The 18548-nt window shown below is 41.0% G+C and overlaps 1 protein-coding gene across 4 annotated transcripts in view; it reads right to left on the bottom strand.

Moving 5' to 3' along the window:
- Window positions 1-18548, bottom strand: part of FLRT2 (fibronectin leucine rich transmembrane protein 2) — a 97529-nt gene that overhangs the window by 36256 nt on the left and 42725 nt on the right. The window contains exon 1 of one of the 4 annotated variants that reach the window (XM_041758938.1): window positions 17667-17813. The exons of 2 other annotated variants lie outside the window; for them this stretch is intronic. The gene's annotated coding sequence lies outside the window, so the exon portion shown is untranslated. Of the gene's footprint in view, window positions 1-13297; window positions 14905-17666; window positions 17814-18548 lie in introns of those variants that run through there. One more of the 4 variants, XM_041758939.1, reaches the window with a different exon arrangement.

Genomic DNA, 18548 nt, shown 5'->3' on the forward strand with positions numbered 1-18548 from the left:
ATTAAACAGGATAGGGACTTAGAATCAAAAGTACCAAAACATAGAAGCCTCAGGTATGTTCCTCAACTGGAAATGACAGAAATTAGGGCAACCCTAAAGGCCAAACTTCTTTCAAAGCTCAGGGAGCAAATTCCCAACTATTTATTGAGCACCTACTACAGTAAGAGGGATTTAGGGTGTGTGATGAAGGGCTGTGTGGGTGCATTTATTTTTTTTAAGATTTATTTATTTATTTGGGAGAGAACATACATGTATGAAGTGGGGGGCACAGAGGGAGAAAGAATTCTCAAGCCAGCTCCTGGCTGAGTCTGGGGCCCACCTCAGGGTTCCATCCTAGGACACAGAGATCATGACCTGAGCCAAAAACCAAGAGTCAGAGTCACTCAACCTACTGAGTCACCTAGCGTCAATGAGTATGTGCATTTTCTGAGTGTGCGCATTTTAAAGAGGACCTCTGAGCTGAGATTCGCTGGTGGGGGAACCTGGGTATAGGAATGCCAGGGGAAGCAGTTCAAGGAAGCTCTGCTCAGGCACACATCATATGCAAAAGACCCATATGCACATACCTTCTACATACAACACACATCCTCAGTGTTAGGTATCATGCCCTGCACCCTTCCCTGAAGCCAACTTAAAATACAGATGGGACCTGAGCAAGACCCTTGCAACCATATATGGTCACTCATTCTCAAACAGCATCTGCTAACAGGTCACTTCCCTTTACAGAATTGCAACTTTCCTTAGGGTCAAGCCTCTGCCTCTTGACATACTTAGGGTGTGTCTGTGGAATTTCTTCTCTAATTTTTCACTGCTGTCCCTATGGGTCAGATGGTTTGTTCCCACTGGCCTCTCCTTTCTGCAGACATCTTTCCTGAGTTTATTCTTATTCTAAATTAGAAGCCAATTTAAGGGCTCTTTAGTATTAGATGACTTTTTCTAATCACGATAAATTTTTATTTTAAAATCTATTCTTATCTGCTGGGGATCCAACCAAAGGAAGCCATGCTAACGGGAATTAGACAATATGGGGCTGGGGTTTGGGACAGGTTATTCAGTCTTACATGCCCCCTCCCATCAGTCTGAGCTTCATGCTCTCAGCCATAGGAAAAGGCTCAGCTTGCAGTCCGATATGGGACTGGATCTCAGGACTCTGCAATCACACCCTGAGCCAAAGGCAGATGTTCAACCGCTGAGCTACCCAGGTGTCCCAGTTAATAGGAATTTTAAAAATACAGTTTTTAAAAATCAGATGCTAAGTACCTTTAATGCTCAGAGCCAAGAATAAAATTATCTCAATTCAAAGAGGGGTGAGGGGAAAGAAAGGTGACTCAGAGCCATGTAAATAATGCTAAATTATCAAAAGAAACAGTTAAAGTTTGCCAATGGTGCAGAGACCAAAATCTATAAAACATTATTAATAGGTTCCCAGGTAGACTATAAATAATCAACAATATCCTTTCAATATTTCCAATCCCCAGAAAGTGCACAATCTATTTAAAATTCTACTATACCTACTGATTTTTGAATCAACATGTTTCAACCTTATCAAATCAACAGAGTCCCAATTGTATTTTTAAAAAAATCATATGAAGAGTTTGATAAACCGTAAATTAACCTACAGGACATACAGCCAGGAGATGAGGTAGAGAAACTGAGTTTGAATATCATGAGGAAGAGGCAGCTGTTAGCTTCATGGAATTTCAAAAGCAACACAGACTCAAAAGCTTCAGAAACCTCATAAAAAAAAAACAAAACCTAGAAGTTTTGAGAAAAGTCTAAAAACTCTTTAGCTAACCATTTGAAAGCTAAACTCAAATAAATGAAAACTTAATCTAGATATTTTACATAGACATTTTTCTACTTTTCTTCTGAAGTTAACCTCAATGTTTTTTTTTTTTTTTTTAGATTTTATTTATTTATTCATGAGAGACACACAGGGAGAGGCAGAGATATAGGCAGAGGGAGAAGCAGGCTCCCTGTGGGAACTCTGATGCGGGACTCAATCCCAGGACCCCGGGATCATGCCCTGAGTTGAAGGCAGTCGCTCAACCACTGAGCCACCCAGGTGCCCTCTGCCTTTTTTTAACCTCAAGGTTCTTAATGAATCATAGCATAACACAGTGGCAATTGTACAGCAGGATGGGAAAAGAAAATGTTATTCGTATCCAGATGTGAATTAACAGGTAGTGTATATAGTAGACAAAGACATATTTTGTGTATTTTCCATCCATTGATTTGAAAATATTATGCAAAATATTCATGTGATTTTAAAATATTATGGATTGACTACCAAGAAAGCCCTGAGCTCATGGAACTGGCTATGCAGCATATTCTCCACGTCTGGATCCCCCGGGGCACTCTGCATGGCATCCTGCATGAACAGGTGCAGAATTCACGGGGTTAGTTTTTGACTGAGCAAAAAATGTCAATACTCCTTTGCACATACCAGACCCCATTTATTCTGAGTTGATGCACTTTTATCACCAAAGGGGTAAGGGTGTACCAATTCTTCTAATCTGGAGGATTAGAAGCAAGGAATGAAAGGTGGCAGTCACTATTTACTGTGTGTCTCACAATTTGCAGCCCAACTGCTACCAGATGGGGGTAGAAAGTAGGGATGTGGTCCCTGGGATGCAAATGGCAGAACAAAGGAGGAGCTGCCGCCTTCCTTCTCTAGAGTCATTTCCTTTTTCTATTTTCTCTTCCGTTGTCACAGGTATATTGATTAGCATTAAGACATAAGAAAGCCATTTTATCCTATCACGTGTTTTCTTTTAAAAAAAATCTTATAAAAGATTTTTGTTTTCTTCCTGTCCCATCTATTTTAATGGCCCATCTCAGGCAGGGTGAAATCAACTACTATGTAGACAAATATTTAATTTGACACTTAAAAAATCAATTTGTAATTTACTTTGTTATTTCAATTTAGTGGAGTGAGTCATTCATTTCTTGACTGTTATATGTGTTTAAAACTACAAGATAAATGTGCATTAAATTTATATAGCATTCTATGTAAGCATAATGCCCCTTTATTCCTCACATCCATAAGAGTCAGGGCTTAGCTCAAGAAATATTTATTAAGCAATAAAAACACCATATATTTAGTAGACAAAACTGAACCTCATTTATAAATTAGGTACTCATGTACACCTGCCACTCAATAAATCAAAAGCAATTAAGAAGCACCATTTAGTTGCCTACTAACCTAGGTATATGAAGATTTGTTTTAATTCCAGGCTATTTTATATGCTAATTGACAAGAACAATGTGCTGGCTATTTTGCAGGCTGATCACCTAAGCATTCACCTAAGTTACATTTCAAACGCTCCTAAGAACCTGCTTCATAACCTACCAAGCAACAGGTGGGGCTGTGATCCTTCCCCTGCCTATGCATCTTCAGATTTTCAGAGTTCAGACTCTTTTTCGATAGCAGACTTTCTGCAGAGAATGAATTCCCACAGGACAAAGCACTTCAAATACGCTACACTTGGAAGAGGGCAAGAGATGTCCTCAGCTTCTGTGAAATGAACAGATGACACCAACATCAAGACACCGCTGACGTGTGCTTTCATTCCTTTTTTTCAAAATGATATTTGTCCAAATCCTCAGTGACTATAAAGCCTGAAAAAGTGTCTAATCCAGAGAAACCTAAACCAAAATGAAGATAGCTTGGGAGAGCCTGGTGTCGTTACCTCCTGGCCTTCTTCTATACTATATATATTGACAGCCGACAAATGGACCATTTCATCTTGGAAAATCAATTCCCCGGAATAATGATCTATCTTTCAAAAATTATACTTAGTTTTCAATAAATAAGATGCCTCAGAATTCTTTTCAAAGCATTTTGCAGTTAACAGCACATGACTCTCCAAAGTCAAAAGTAAGAGGCATTGTGATAGAAGGATGGTTCTCATGTCATCAAAACAACAAAAAAAGAGGAAACATGGATGATTCAGTGACTTGCTCAAGGCCGCTCAGCAATCCATAGGAAACAGTGATTAGAAGTCTAGTCTGTGAACACATGATTACATAACCCAACCACATACTGAGCAAGGCAAGAGACATGAGCAACTTAAAAAAAAAAAAATGCTTACTGTCTGTTTCTCCATGCAGGCTGCTTCGGGATGTGTAGACCCTACACCATTTTTACCGGACTATACCCACAAGGAGAATAGGAAGGAGTTTATCACTGCACTTAGCCCATCACTGAGATGAACACACAGACGTCAGTGACCACTTACTAAAGGCCAAAACTGTTAAGTTGAGAAAAAAAGAAAGGGGAGAGAGAAGGCAAGAAGCATGGAGGGCTGTAGCTATGTGCTATAGGAACAGAGAGAAGCAATACAATGGAGGATCTAGGAGGAAGGGAATTAACCTAAGACATTCCCGACCTTGGCCGCATAACCAGTGCAGTGGTTCTCAACAGCGGCCACTTTGATCCACCTCCCCTCGAGGATATTTAGCAATGTTGGAGACCTTTTTAATAGTCATGACTGGGAGTACTACTGGCATTTAGTGGGTGGGGTCCATGGATGCTGTTCAATCTCCTGCAGGACACAGCAACACACTCCACAACAAAGAGCTATTCAATTCCAACTGTTGATTGCACTGCTGTTAAGAAATCTTGAACTAATCATATGACACTGAACAAGTCAGTGACCTTCTGGAAGCCCAGATCTGATTCACATAAAGCTAATAGTAATGCAACAGAACCTATCTTGAAAGGTGGGTGAAGATATTGTAAGACATAATCCAAGCAAAGCACTTCATCCAGGTACTGGAATGTTAACTGCATTGAAAGTATTTTTTTAATTAATTTTTATTAGTAACAGTGCTTGTGTCTTTCATTTAGTAACTCATGAAGACAGGAAAAGGAACACATAAAAGGCCACAAGAGTAATCACTCATTTCAAGTTGTAATAGTACTAAAAAATAACATTCAGTACTCAAATAGTCAAATTTGGTTCATTCCAGAATATTTTAATCTAATCCCTTCCCCAATAATAAAAAAGGAAGCTAAAATAAAAGCAGTCCCCTCAAATATTTCCTCATCCTTCACCACACAAGGGTTCCAGAGATCTCACTCAAAGGATGATGAAGACAACATATAGCTTTGTGGATAGTGTTTAATCAGGAAAAATTTATGGTAAAAGGGGATGTTAAAAATTATTATCAGTTCAATATCTTTGAAATGTGAGCTCTTCTTCCAAAGTTGAGTTTTAATTTCAAGTCTCAAAGTGTTTTGATTTTGTTCTTTTGAACTGTCAACCGTGACCACATCTAAAGAGACAGTTTGCATTTGACTGCTGAACCTGTGGTAGGGTTTGAGTAACAGCAAAGTGTACACACACACACACACACACACACAATCCAGTCAAGTCCTTTAATTTGTTGAAATAGTTAGGACTTGAAGAGCAAGTTCCAATTAAAATGACCTAAGAAGCAAGTATGTTTTTCTGCTTTAGATGGTGAAGGGGGACAGAAACCACAAGATTATACATCAAATGAGCAAACAAAACAAATCAGGAAAATCTCAGACAGCAGAAGTAGTTCTTCCACTAGAATTCTTTGGAACTGTTGGCACACTGGTATCTGCTGTCTGGGTCAATTAGAGTGACCAAGATGAGCTCTGCCTTTTTTTTCATTCCTTAGCCATCTACAAACTGGATGACCAAGCAGTTTCAAGCTTAAAATCTATTTCTTCCCATTTTCTGAAAGGCCGGAAGAATGTAAATGTGTTTTTTTAAGTATCATTTTGAAAACAGTATAATATTGAGCTCCCTTATTTGATGGTAAAACTAGAAATTATAACACCTTACTTAAGACATAACCAAAGACAAAATATCAAGTAAGATATTGGTAATATAAATAGTGAGATTCCCCTATAGTCAAACTGGAGAATACTGATTTATAGAGGAAAGTCAACTCCAAAAATAAAAAAAAAAATCTGCTAACTTTAATATTTACATGCTACCTGTGAATTACTTTGATTCACCTAAATTCCATGACAGTTAACTTACCTTCTTGTGTTGACATTTTGGATGTGAACTTCTTCCTTCTGACTTTGAGAAATATCATGGCCCCATTGTACAAATGACAGGATCATTACTAAATTGATTCCATGTCTACCATGCCCGGGAGAATTTGCCCGACAGGTGTTCTAACTTTATTGCTTACAAACATTAAACAAAGACTCCTTCATGTCTTTTTCTTTTTTACTTTGAAATAAATAGAACAAAACATCTTATTTTCAATTCCTAAACTGTGGAAGAATTGGCACCTAAGTGGAAGTGAGTTTTATCAGAATTATGAAACACCAATTTGGGGCATTGCTTCTTTTTTTTTCTTTTTTTAAATTTCAATGTATTGCAATAAGAACAATGAATAAGGTCTCGCTTAACAACAACAAAAAATTAGTGTATAAAACTAATAGGCAAAAAGTTATATAGCAGATCTCTAGAACTTATTCATCTTGCAGAATGTAAATGTTATGCCTGTTGGTTAAGCATTATTTCTTATACCAGCATTGTCAGTGAAGTCAGTGGAGTTAATAAAGGCTCAAGTTGCACAACCTCCTGTGATTGAAGCCTGGCTCCTCTCTTCACTGGCTGTGTGACCTACAGGCAAGTTACTTAACCTCTCTGTGCCTCACTTACGTCTTCTCTAAAAAGAATTATATATAAATCATATGTATGTGTGATACACATATATATTAACTATATTATGTTATATTATATTATATTACATTATATTATATTATATTCATATGTGTGTGACAAGTAGAACCAATGCCAAAGAGGGAAATGATAAAAAAAATATTTGCTATTATTATTGCTGATGCAATGGTACTCCTGTATAACTTTAAGAAAGGAGAAAGTATATACAACTGTAATTGTCAGTTATTCCTCAGTAAAGTTAGGGGAACTAACTGTTCAACTGTTCATCCTTTGTTTCCCAGCTCTTCACCTGAATCTTGTCATCGCTTCCAGGACCAGATGGCATCGTCAAATCTCTTATGATTTAGATATATCTAAATATGAAGAGAATAAAATCCATCCATCCTTAATCTCAAAAAACTATATTTTATGGAATCTAGAACTCTAAATAACACATTAAGTAATACAATATGTAATTAAAAGCCCACCACATATCGTCTCCTACATATATAAGGTACACACACAGAATGATTCTCTATACTGAGATTGTAACTGCTGGTTATTTTACTTTTTCACTTCAGTTTTTTTTTATCATCAATTAAATGTGTCTTATATTTGTGATCATAAATAAGTTTCATGTTTCTAAAATAAGGATCATTTTAGTACTTCTATCATAACCGAACACCATCAAGCCTCTTTTGAGTGGAGAAGGCAGGATTCACATACCAATAATATAAATATTGTCCTGGAAAACCGATAGTCTGGGATGAGCCAAATCGGAGAAAGATTAGTAAGAGAAAGAAAACATTTGAACAAGCAGTATTGCTCTTTCAACCCAGCGGGGAGACACTGAACTCAGTCATACCTGCGAAGGGATGGCTTCAGAAGGCTCAGGGGCTGGAGACTCTTATTGGGTGTTGATGACAGATGGCCTGCCAAGCCTAGTATCTCCATGAATCTCACCTCCACCTTACAGGTAGCTGTTTAGACTACCATTCTACCAATAAGGAAAGGAGGGTTCAAGGTCACAGGGCCAGTCAGCAGCGCCCAAAGGCCAACCCCATTTCCTGGCTCTAAGTTAACTATCCTTTCACCATGCCACAGAAGCCCTCTCCTGGCCCTCGCCTTTCCTCGGCCCTCTTATGGCTTTATTCATTGCCTTTCCCATTCCTCCTCCCCCAAGTCCAGCCCATGCTTCCCTGTCTTTTTGGATGATGCCCCATTTGCAATGAAAAGTAACAGGTGAGGGGTGGGGGCACAAAGGCCTCCTAGAGCTCCCACACAGAGGGCCTGAGGAAGGTAGGGCCAGCGATGCCCGGACACGCCAGTGTTCTCACAGACGTGCAGCTGCAGACATGCACACCGACTCTGCGAGGCTCATAAAGCAGCTTTCAGGGCCACTTAGAAGCCTGTGTGAGCGGGCATCTGCAGGCAGCCTCTGCACAGTGAGGAATTCTCTGCTCGGCCAGGCCTGCCGTGTGAGCAGAGGAGTGGCCACGGGAGCCCAGAGAAGAACGTCTGGCCTCTGTGGCTCCGGAGGGCATACTGTCACGTCCCCCCAAACAGGAAGGGAACAAAGAGCTGCAGAAAGGGCGAAGGAAGACTCTCCGAGTCTCACCCTGGCCAGTGACCCAACCTAGGCCCTCGAATGTCGACTTCCTTACACAAAGACAGAACAAAGACACCATAATAAAAGGCCTTTGGGGACACCTGGGTAACTCAGTGATTGAGCACATGCCTTTGGCCCAGGGCATGATCCCGGGGTTCTGGGATCGAGTTCCACATCAGGCTCCCCGCAGGGAGCCTGCTTCTCCCTCTGCCTATGTCTCTGCCTCTCTCTGTGTGCCTCTCATGAATAAATAAATAAAAATCTTTAAAAAAAAATGTCTTGCACTGACCCGACATTTTTCTTATTTATGTTTCCAGCATTTCTTGTTCATGTCATTTCTTCTAATTACCTAATCAGGGAAGTAAATGCAATGCCCCCAATCAGTACGGTGCAAGCTGCCATGGGCACGTCCCATTCATCAAAGACATTTCTTCGTCCTGTGCAAAGACTAATCAACTCTTGCATTTGGTAAAGCAAGTAGCTGAGGAGACCAAGGTCACTGATGCTTAAACAGAGAGGTTGAGACAAGAGAGTAATTTAATTGTGGAGGCCTCCCTGGATTGGTCGCCCACAGATTCCAGGGAGCCAGGGACCCCATATTCTCAAAGGGATAAATAAATAAATCCTATTGCGAGGGATAAAGACAGTCCAGTGCACCACAAGGGTCGATCAATACTAAAAGACACTTGCTGCAATCACTGCCTATTCTTAACACATCCATGTATCCACTGTCAGATTCTGATTAGCTGAAGAAAGGTCCACTTCCTCTTCCTTGGGTACTTGTCAGGAGGTTCCCACTTTTGCTCTCTCCAGAGCGCTGCAATCAACATGCAGTGCTCATATCATATAAAGGAAGTGATATTTTCTTCTTTGCCTAATGCCTTGGAGAGATATCCCTTAAGCCGACCCTGGGTCTTGACTTCCTCCTTGGAAGAGTTCTAGGATGGGCTTGGATCTCCTCCCCATGGCATCTAATCCCTTCTTCCGGGCTTATCTGGAGCCTCATGTAACTGCTGACAAGATGGGAGTGTTCTGCTCCCAAAATGCATTGCTTTAACCCCAATCTGAATTCTGTTCACAGCAAAGAGTGCCCATCAGTCACTCAAATAATTAATTATTTGATTGCTACCATTTGGGAAATGGGATATCTGCCCATTTCGGCTCACCAACAGCAAGGATTCTGAAAGGGTTAAAAGTGTTGCCTTACCTTCCAATATAACAAAAAGTGGGGACCTGGTATATTTTTTCTCATGACCTCTGTTTCTTTAAATATTATAGCATAGCTTAAACACTATATGAATTAAAATTAATCACACACAAACAAATGACCCTCAAGTGTTTATTTCTGGAAATATTGAGAGAGGCAGTCGTACCTTCAGGGTCGATCCCTCCACCACCCCCACACCACCGAGTAATTTTCAGCATCTTGTGGAGATCATCCATGTGATGGTTTTCTGCATACAAGGGCTAGAGCCCTAACCTTTCACAAGGACAATCTCACTCCTCAAATGGGCATTGTCTGTAGGTTCTTTTCTTTCAGATGGTTTTCTGTGTTTGATAAGTGCAGAGGAAGGGGGTGTGCAGGAAGCCTAAGTTTAACCTCCCAAGTCGTGCGGTGTCACAATGTGCAATTTTTATTCTGAAAAATTATGCAGAATATTGTAGAAACCTATAGCAAATAATTAAAATATATCTCACATATACAGAACCATATAAAACGATGTTTTTTTTTTCTTTTTTCTACAGCCACTACTTAACATCTCTTAAAATTAGGTGCTTTCATCCTGAGTTAATAGTAAAAACAGCTAGACTTTACTCAGCACTTTCTTTGCAGGACACATCTGCACGCGACCGACCAATCTCATGCAATCCTCACAACGACTGCATCCGATTGGACTATCATCCCCTTTTTACACATCATACTCAGGATTCCAACAACAGAAGCTATGATTTATTTACTGGGTGCCTAACTATGTGCCAGACACCTTACTACAAATGTCTTCACAGTTAATCTGTGCAATAGCATTATAATTGTTAGTTCTCTCGTTATTACCATTATACCAATGAAGAAACTGAGCCCACAGTGGATAAGTAACTTACACAAGATAAACACGAATAAATGCCGGAATTCCAACCCGGATTGGCCCAAACATACACTTCTTAACCACTTTGCTCTACTGTCTCAAACAAATGCTAAATACAAATGAAAATCGGTAAGTGGGGCTGAAAAAGATTTCCAAGAGTAATTGAGTAAATTATTTCTATTTCTTTCTTAGTTTCCCAAACTCAAGCTTTCTATGACACGCATAGAGGCTCCTAGAGCAACACAATCCATTACCTGCCCTGCCTCTCATGCCTCACATTCACACACACACACACACACACACACACACGCACACGCACACACCATATGATGTAGGGGCATATTACATCAAACAAATGCTGATCTAGCTATTGAATAGAATGATATCAAGCCTCCACTCATTTTGCTTTACCACCAGCCAGCACATTTAAGAGCAGGACTTGACTATACTTAGGCCTGGTATATATCACACTGAGTATGAGGTGGGAGCTGTTACTAAGTAAATATCTTCCATCCTTAGAGGTGCTGTTCCCTATAAATATCAAACTTCCTAAGAACATTCCAGAAAGACTTCTTATGTACAGCTGAGAGATTCAGAAAAAAATAATGGTCAAAGAAATATTTAAAATTCGTTCTTCTGGGGCCTCCAGATGGCTCAGTCAGTTAAGCGTCCACCTTCAGCTCAGGTCATGATCCGAGGGTCCTGAGATTGAGTCCTGTGTTGTGGGACTCTGCACAGCAGGGAGTCTGCTTCTCCCCCTACCTCTGCCCCTCCTCCAGGCTTGTGCGTGCTTGCTCTCAAATGCTTTCTCTCTCTCTCTCAAATAAATAAAAATCTTAAAAAAAATTAAAAATATATGAAATTAATTATTCCTTTCCAAAGCCTGTGTTCTTTCCACTGACAGGCTGCTGCACTGATGACATTCTCCATTTGCCAACCCTCCGAGAAAAAAAAAAAACAGCCACACAAATGAGGAACTCCACAAAAATAAAACCATGCTCCTCACTGTAGAGAAACACATAACTTAATGCCAGGTTGCATCCATGCTCACAGGTACCACCGTCATCCACAGCCAAGGCGTCATCGCTTCAAAGGCTACAACCCCAGTTGAAATGAAATGACAGGATTATTTTTATCACACATCCTAACTCTAGATGGCGTAATACGAAGAAATAACCCTGTACAATGACCCCAAATACTGGATTTTTTTTTTTTTTTCCATTCCAGTGAAATGTGGCAAAGGAACTCTGGGCACCATCTTCCTATTCCCCCTAGATAGACACTACTTTTTTTTCCTGAATAAAAATAATCCATTTTCTTACTAAAATTTGTTTCTAGGGACCCCTGGGTGGCTCAGTGGTGGAGCGTCTGCCTTCAGCTCAGGGCATGATCCTGGGACCTGAGATCGAGTCCCATATTGGGGTCCTTGCAAGGAGCCTGCTTCTCCCTCTGCCTCTGCCTCTGCCTCTCTCTCTCTCTCATAAATAAAAAAAAATAGATCTTTAAAAAATAAAAATAAAATCGGTTTCTATAAACTTAAAAATAATTGATAGCATTAAACAAACTTTATCATCATTGCAAAGGAAGACTTTAACCTTTTGTTCCAGAAGAAAATGCAAATCTTCATCCTGGATCAGTCTCCAATGCTAACATCACTGCGCTCATCACTATGAATGTCCATGAGGACCAGGGCTTTGAACCAAAGGAAGGGAACAACCATCAATTTGTTCCGAGAAGTGGAGTTGTGGTAGAATTTTCTAAACCGTGTAAACTAGGATTCAATGGCACTGTCAAAGCATTGTTTTCCTTTCTTTGACCACTAAATATAGAGGCCGGTCTTCTCGGGAAAGCGGCATCCTATAATGAGCCATGCGAAGCTGCAGGCTTGTCATTCAGAGCACTGCTTGCTCTATTCTAGAATCTGGTCGTGGCCCCAGGACTATCTCCAAACAAATGGAAAGCTAATTTGCATAAGCCTCATTTCCATTTTATTCATCCTCTGCCCAAATCTAGATCAGGGGGGTGTTTAATATCATCCCATTGTGGGAGGTCATAGGAATGGAAAGGGCATTCCTGGTCAAGGATGAGAAAGCATAGGTTCCAGAGTTGAGTGTCCATCTGAAATCCAAAGCTCCTACCAGAGAAAGCCTGTCGCAAGATACAGAGCAAGAAAAACACACAAACACACACACAAAAAAAAGATAAATGAAAACATAAGCAGGGAAGTAACTAGAACCATCGCCGTGGTCTTCTCTCTCTATGGATGAGCTAAAAAGCCACCACTGAGGCAGTAGCAGTGAGGTACGCCAGCTACTTAACTTACATTTCCATATTAGTCTTTTTTTTTTTTTTTTTTTTTTACTCCCTGATACATAAGTAAAGACCCAGAGGAAAAGAAAGTCAAAAGACAGGTGGTTTTCTCAATGTTAAGCATCCTCTAAACAGCAAGACTGAAACGCAGTGGTCCCTGTCTGTAGCTCCTTTGCCTTCACCCAGGGGACCTCCCTTCTGCTGACCTGTTGTTTTCTGACACCGCTCTTCATACAACAGGAATGTGTCCTAATAAGTAAACAAAAGCCTCAGAGGTTCACTCAGCATTTGTCTGTTTTCTTCTCCTTGAACACTAAGCAGTCTGAGACAAACTGTTAACTTAAACTCAACTGTATTGAGGTGTATGAGCCCGATTTTTAGGTGCGTGGTCTCAAGGTTATTTTCCAAGCATAAATCAGCCTGATGTCACAGTAAACGTGTACACACACAACACACACAGGCATGGGCATCTACATGAACGCAAATTTCTTGAGCAAACATGAATCCCGTTTGAAGGAGAAAACGAAATTACTTCTGAAAACTCTGCAAAAATCCTGCAACATCAACAGCACCTTCCCCGCTCATTAATTCTGGCCTAAATTTGCTACTGTCAGGCACACTGTCCAGCAGACACCCACCTGCTATTAGGCTGAATGTGCCTGGCATCTTGACATTCTATTGATTCCAATCCAAGGCTTATGTAAAAAAGGCAGCTCAGAGTCCAAAAGGAATTTTAGCCACAAATACTTTGGGAGAAATCCAAACAACTAAAAACAGAAAGAAAGACAAGATGCAAATCTGAGTGACAAAATTGAGACAACCCAAACCAGACTGCTGAGCGTTCAAGGACAAATCTACAAACGGCCCGGGCACCCCCTTTTGACAACTACTTAATTTTAGGTAATTCCAATAGCCTGTGCATTGGACGACCATCCCCTCCCCGTCTGGACTATTGGCACATAGATTCATAAGGGTATTCATTATTATTCCAATGGTGTTGCTGTTAAGGAAGACCCCGTCAATTCTTGCCCTCTAGATCCCTATACATATTCAGTAAAAAAATATGCTGCACTATAAACATGGTCCTGATAATGACAAAGGATTCAGGTTCTTGAGCTCCTAATATAAACCAGAAACTATGTAAACTGCTTTAAAAGGACTGTGTCCTTTATTTTTTATTATTATTATTTTTTTTAGGACTGTGTCCTTTAATCTTCAAAACAGTCTGATGCGCAAAGAGTTTGATTTCCATTCTACAGATAAGAAATATTGAGGTTCTGAGAGGTAAAGTAACTTTCTCCGGGCAGCTGGAAAATGAGACGCTGGGGAAGAGAGAGCATCAGGATGCATTTATAAATTTTCTGACACTTCCCAGCCCTTGTCCAACCTCCCCTCCCCTCAAATAACCTGCGCCTAAATAAAAGGGGTCTACATCCAATTTCCAAATCCTGGCACTGGTGGCTTTGGTGGCAGCTGCTTGTCACAGTCAACTAGGCATAAACAGGATGGCTCTGGGGATGTTCTTTAAAACCAGACCAACTCTCTCTTACTTCAGCCAAGAGAAGGCATATATTTCAGAATAAAAGTAAATTTAAAGAGAGAGAGAGAGAGAGAGAGAGAGAGAGAGAGAGAAGGAGAAACCTGTAATCCCACCGAGCAGCACACGAATTTTAACTGACTCCCACTCCTCCCCGCTGGCCCCCCACGCCCACCAGCCACTGCAGTTCAAAGACAGCTCTTGGCTGAAGGGGGGCATGAGATCCATCGGGGCCAGCTGGAAGAAGGACCTCACGCTTAGGGGAGAGTAGAAAAGGAGTGGAGACTCACTGCAGATGTCAGTGATCTCAAAGAAAGAATTCAGTCTTTTCCAAAAGCTGGTTTCTATCCGGGCTGCCGGGAGGATCAGAAGATACGAGGTTTCCACTGGGAGGGATGTGTTTCTGCTGCGCTGATATTCCCGAGGTTTCTAAGATGACTGCAGGTTGCTGAGTGCCAGTCTGGGTTTAAGGAGCAGGGACAGCCATCGAGGTTTCAACGAGACTCGACTTTACCCCCTTTGCCGTGACAAGACGGGTGTATTTTACCCTGCAATCGAGCATCTTTGGGTGCCTTTTGAGCATCTCCTCTGCGACTTTGTGCATGTCTCTAAATTTGAAGCAATACTCATTTTTTTTTTTTTGTAAGCGAATACTCCTACATGGAGCTATGTAAAGTCAATATGTGAAACAACCAACACGTTCCTCCAAAAGGTTTGTGACACCCCCCCCCCCCCGATCTTCATCTGCCCTACCCTGCGGTGGCATCTCTATGTTTCCTGCCGGTGTCAGGGGTAGGAGGCACTGCCTGGAAGTCCGGCCAGCGCATCCTTCCTGCCGCTCTGTCTCTGACTTAGAAGGTGACTTCTCAGAGTCAGCCACTTAGCCATCTCGCCCTGGTTTATCATCCATCAGTGAGCGGTGCTACCGCTGCCATTATTATTCAAAATGGTTATGGACTTATAAAGATGTTCTCATCTGATAATAATGTTTGCAATATGCTTTTACACTGCCTAGTTAACAAAGTGCGCCTGTGATTTTCTTGCCGGTGCAAGTCACAAAAGCTGCTGCCGTGGAATGGTTAGCAGCGTTCTCAATAGTTACACATGGAAATGCAGGGTGTGTGTGTGTGTGTGTGTGTGTGTGTGTGTGTGAATGTATCAAAAAAAAAAAAAAAACCACAACAGATCGGGTGTCCTTTTGTGCATGGTTGACAACAAAAAAGGCAGCACCCCAGGAAATATTAAAAAAATATCTCTTTCCCCCTCAACTCACAACTTAACAGACTCTCCAAAGGCAGTGATTGCCATTTGCTGAATAAAGGGCCCAATGTCTGTCCTTGACCTCCTCGCTCAAGTCCTATTGACAGGAGAGGAAGTAGAACACACATATTGAAGGCAGGGGATGGTCCTTGGAGGCTAAGAAGCTGACTAATAAAAAGCATACTGCCTACAAAGCAGAATATTGAAGGGGAGCACAGATGCAGGGAATTAATAAAAATCCGTGCACCTCTTTTTTAATGACGGCAACAGTGGACTTGTGACTAGAATTCTCCTCTTGGTGAAGAGGAGAATGTCAACAGGAGTTCTATAACAGCACTGCAGGAGAAAAAAAAAAACGGATGCATACGTCATTTAAAATGAATCACATTTCACTTCCTCCATTTTCACATATACAGAGAAAAATATAAAACTACATTTTAAAAAAATCAATTCGGCTTTGTAGTTTTCTACTCCAATAGCAGACATAGGCATCAGAATGATAAGACTTGATAGCCTTTGCATGATTATTTAAATAGGGTCACCCACCATGGGATCCCACGGGCTGTAGATGTGCCAACCCAAAATGAAAAATTCAAGTGGCAACACATTACAAATCGCTCCTTCTTTATTGTGAGATTTGAATTTCCTTTTTGTTTTTAAACAAGAGCGTCATAGTTCGCTGACAAATGTCCTGAGCTATATATAGAGAGGAATAACAATATTTATGATCAGGGGCAGAGCTGGCTTTTCACTTCTGAACAGAAATACAAACTATGTGCTCATTTTATGACTTTCAGGTCAAGGATTCGGGTTGACCATCAGAATGTTTGGTGCCTTCTGAGCACAGGGTGTCCATGCTCTTGGGGATCTGGAATGCCTTCAAGTTGTGTCTACAAATGCCCTTCCTCCACTGTAATAGACTATAACCATCGTGAAGCAAGCAAGGGGTTTTAATATGGAGAGCTGTAAATCTGAATGAGTTTGATAAGAAAAAAAAGACAAATGGGTTATTAATTTACCTCCAAAAGGTACAAGCAGTTTGTACTGCCATTGCTTAAGAGATTAGATTCTCTGAGAAACTGGAAAACAAAATCTTTGGCTTTCCTTGGAAGAATGCTAGAGGCAATTTGCTGATTATTTTTCAAAGGAGGAAAAGAAGGTGTTGAAAACTCTTAACAACATGTAAAGTTCTGAGTTTGCAAGCACCAAACACAAAACAATGATAATGTTTTAGCACTTTATAAATGTAAGTCACTCTAGTCTTCGGAGATATAAATACTTTTCAACAAAGTACAGGATCCCTGCCTCTATGCCCAAATAGAGGAAAACAGCCAAATACTTTAAAGCATCAGAAGATAACCATGGTGATAAAATACATAGCTCTTGTCCTGAGAGGAAAATAAGAAAACACACGTAATTAAAATGGCAGTGAATCTGAAAGAAACCCAGATAACTATGGTTTTGGTCGTGAGTTTCTGAGACTGCCTCTGATGGCTGGAATTTCAAATAACAGCACAGACTGTAAAGAGAGGAGGATCATTTTATCTCAACATTGGTCACTGGTGAACCCAATGGGAGGTAACTAGTCAGAGAAAGTGCAGACGATAAATAAACAAGGCCCTGAATGAATAATCTCTCAGAGAGTTAGTACAAGAAGCATTCTGTCCAATTCTAGAATATATGCTCACAAATGGAGTTTTACCAGCAAGAAGGAATTAAGGTTTACTCAACTCCTTAAAAGCTATGTCCCCCCAGACATGGTACTAAGTACTTAACATATATTCCTTGCTTTAATCTGCTGGATACCCCAGCCAAGTGGGTAGTATTATCACTTCTTTACAGATGAACAATTTGATACTGGGCAGTGAAGGCGCTAAGCACTGGAAGGAAGGCGAGATGGTGCCTGAGGTGACGCAAAGGCAGCCCCATTGTGTCCTCCCTTGTGCATACACTCACTGGAGGGACAGTGCTACCACAGCCCGCTCCTGCAACAGTACATGGCCCCAAAGGGAGAAGGACAGTCCGAGGCAGGGTTTTCAATGCTTCACTGGAAGCAATGTTGGTTGGGGACCTTGGGAATCCAAAAGGCTCCTCTCCCCGATGACAGTGAGCTGCCATTTGCCTGGGATTACTTCTGGAGAGACCCACACACCTGTTCCCAAAGCTGAGAACTATCTCATTCCCCTCGTTCCAACCCAGCTTGTACTTACAAAAGTGGTGAGTCAATTTGGGGACATCCAGCTTCTGTTTCTTGAGCTGCAGAAGCCCTTAACCCATTCTCAAACAATGTTTTGAGGAACAGACAGAGGTACTAGTAAATATTTTTTGAGTTTGAAGAAATATTTATGTGAGCCCTTAATCAAATTGCCGTCAGCTCCAGAAAATGAGAAATGGGGTTGTAAGTCACAAAGTCCCTTGATCCACCCACCCACACTCCACCCCAAGGCACACAAAAGTATCAGATATACACATTAATATTTACCTGCAGTATAACACTGGGCCCGTTTCACACATAAGGACTGTGTGGGATGATCTGGGTCCAGGTTTTGAGATCTCAGTGAGACAGTAAAAGTCCAGGGGCAAAGGTTGGGAATGAACCACCTTCAGGCTTGGGTTTTAGCCAGCTGAACCACTCCCTTGGCAATCACAACCACCTATTATTACAGGCTCTGTGCTAGTATCTGCCCAATTTATAAGACAAGTGCACCCATTAAGTGTATGAAAAATCATGTCTGATAACTTTATTAAATAAAAGCCAAAGGGAAAAATATTTGCTTACCCAATGACTAAGACCTTTCCTGCCAAGTAAGTCTATAATCAGGTGGGCAGTATCCAGAGGTCAATTTCAGTGAAAATGAATCTTAGCTGTGTTGGTAATGACCCGGTCTCCTCTTGAATGATGGCCAATGCCTTTGTTGCCTGTTGAACCCAGTTATGCCCTGGGTGAATTTTTTCCAAATTGCGATGCAATTCAACAGTGGAAAATATTCCATTTGGAAGAAAAATGATTTGGGAAGATAACAAATTGCTCAACAGGTTCCTCATAAGCCTCACATCAAAATAGAGCTCTATAATTAAGGAGAAGGTGGTCG

Source organism: Vulpes lagopus, chromosome 6 (genome assembly GCF_018345385.1).
Source record: "Vulpes lagopus strain Blue_001 chromosome 6, ASM1834538v1, whole genome shotgun sequence".
NCBI lineage: Eukaryota > Metazoa > Chordata > Mammalia > Carnivora > Canidae > Vulpes > Vulpes lagopus.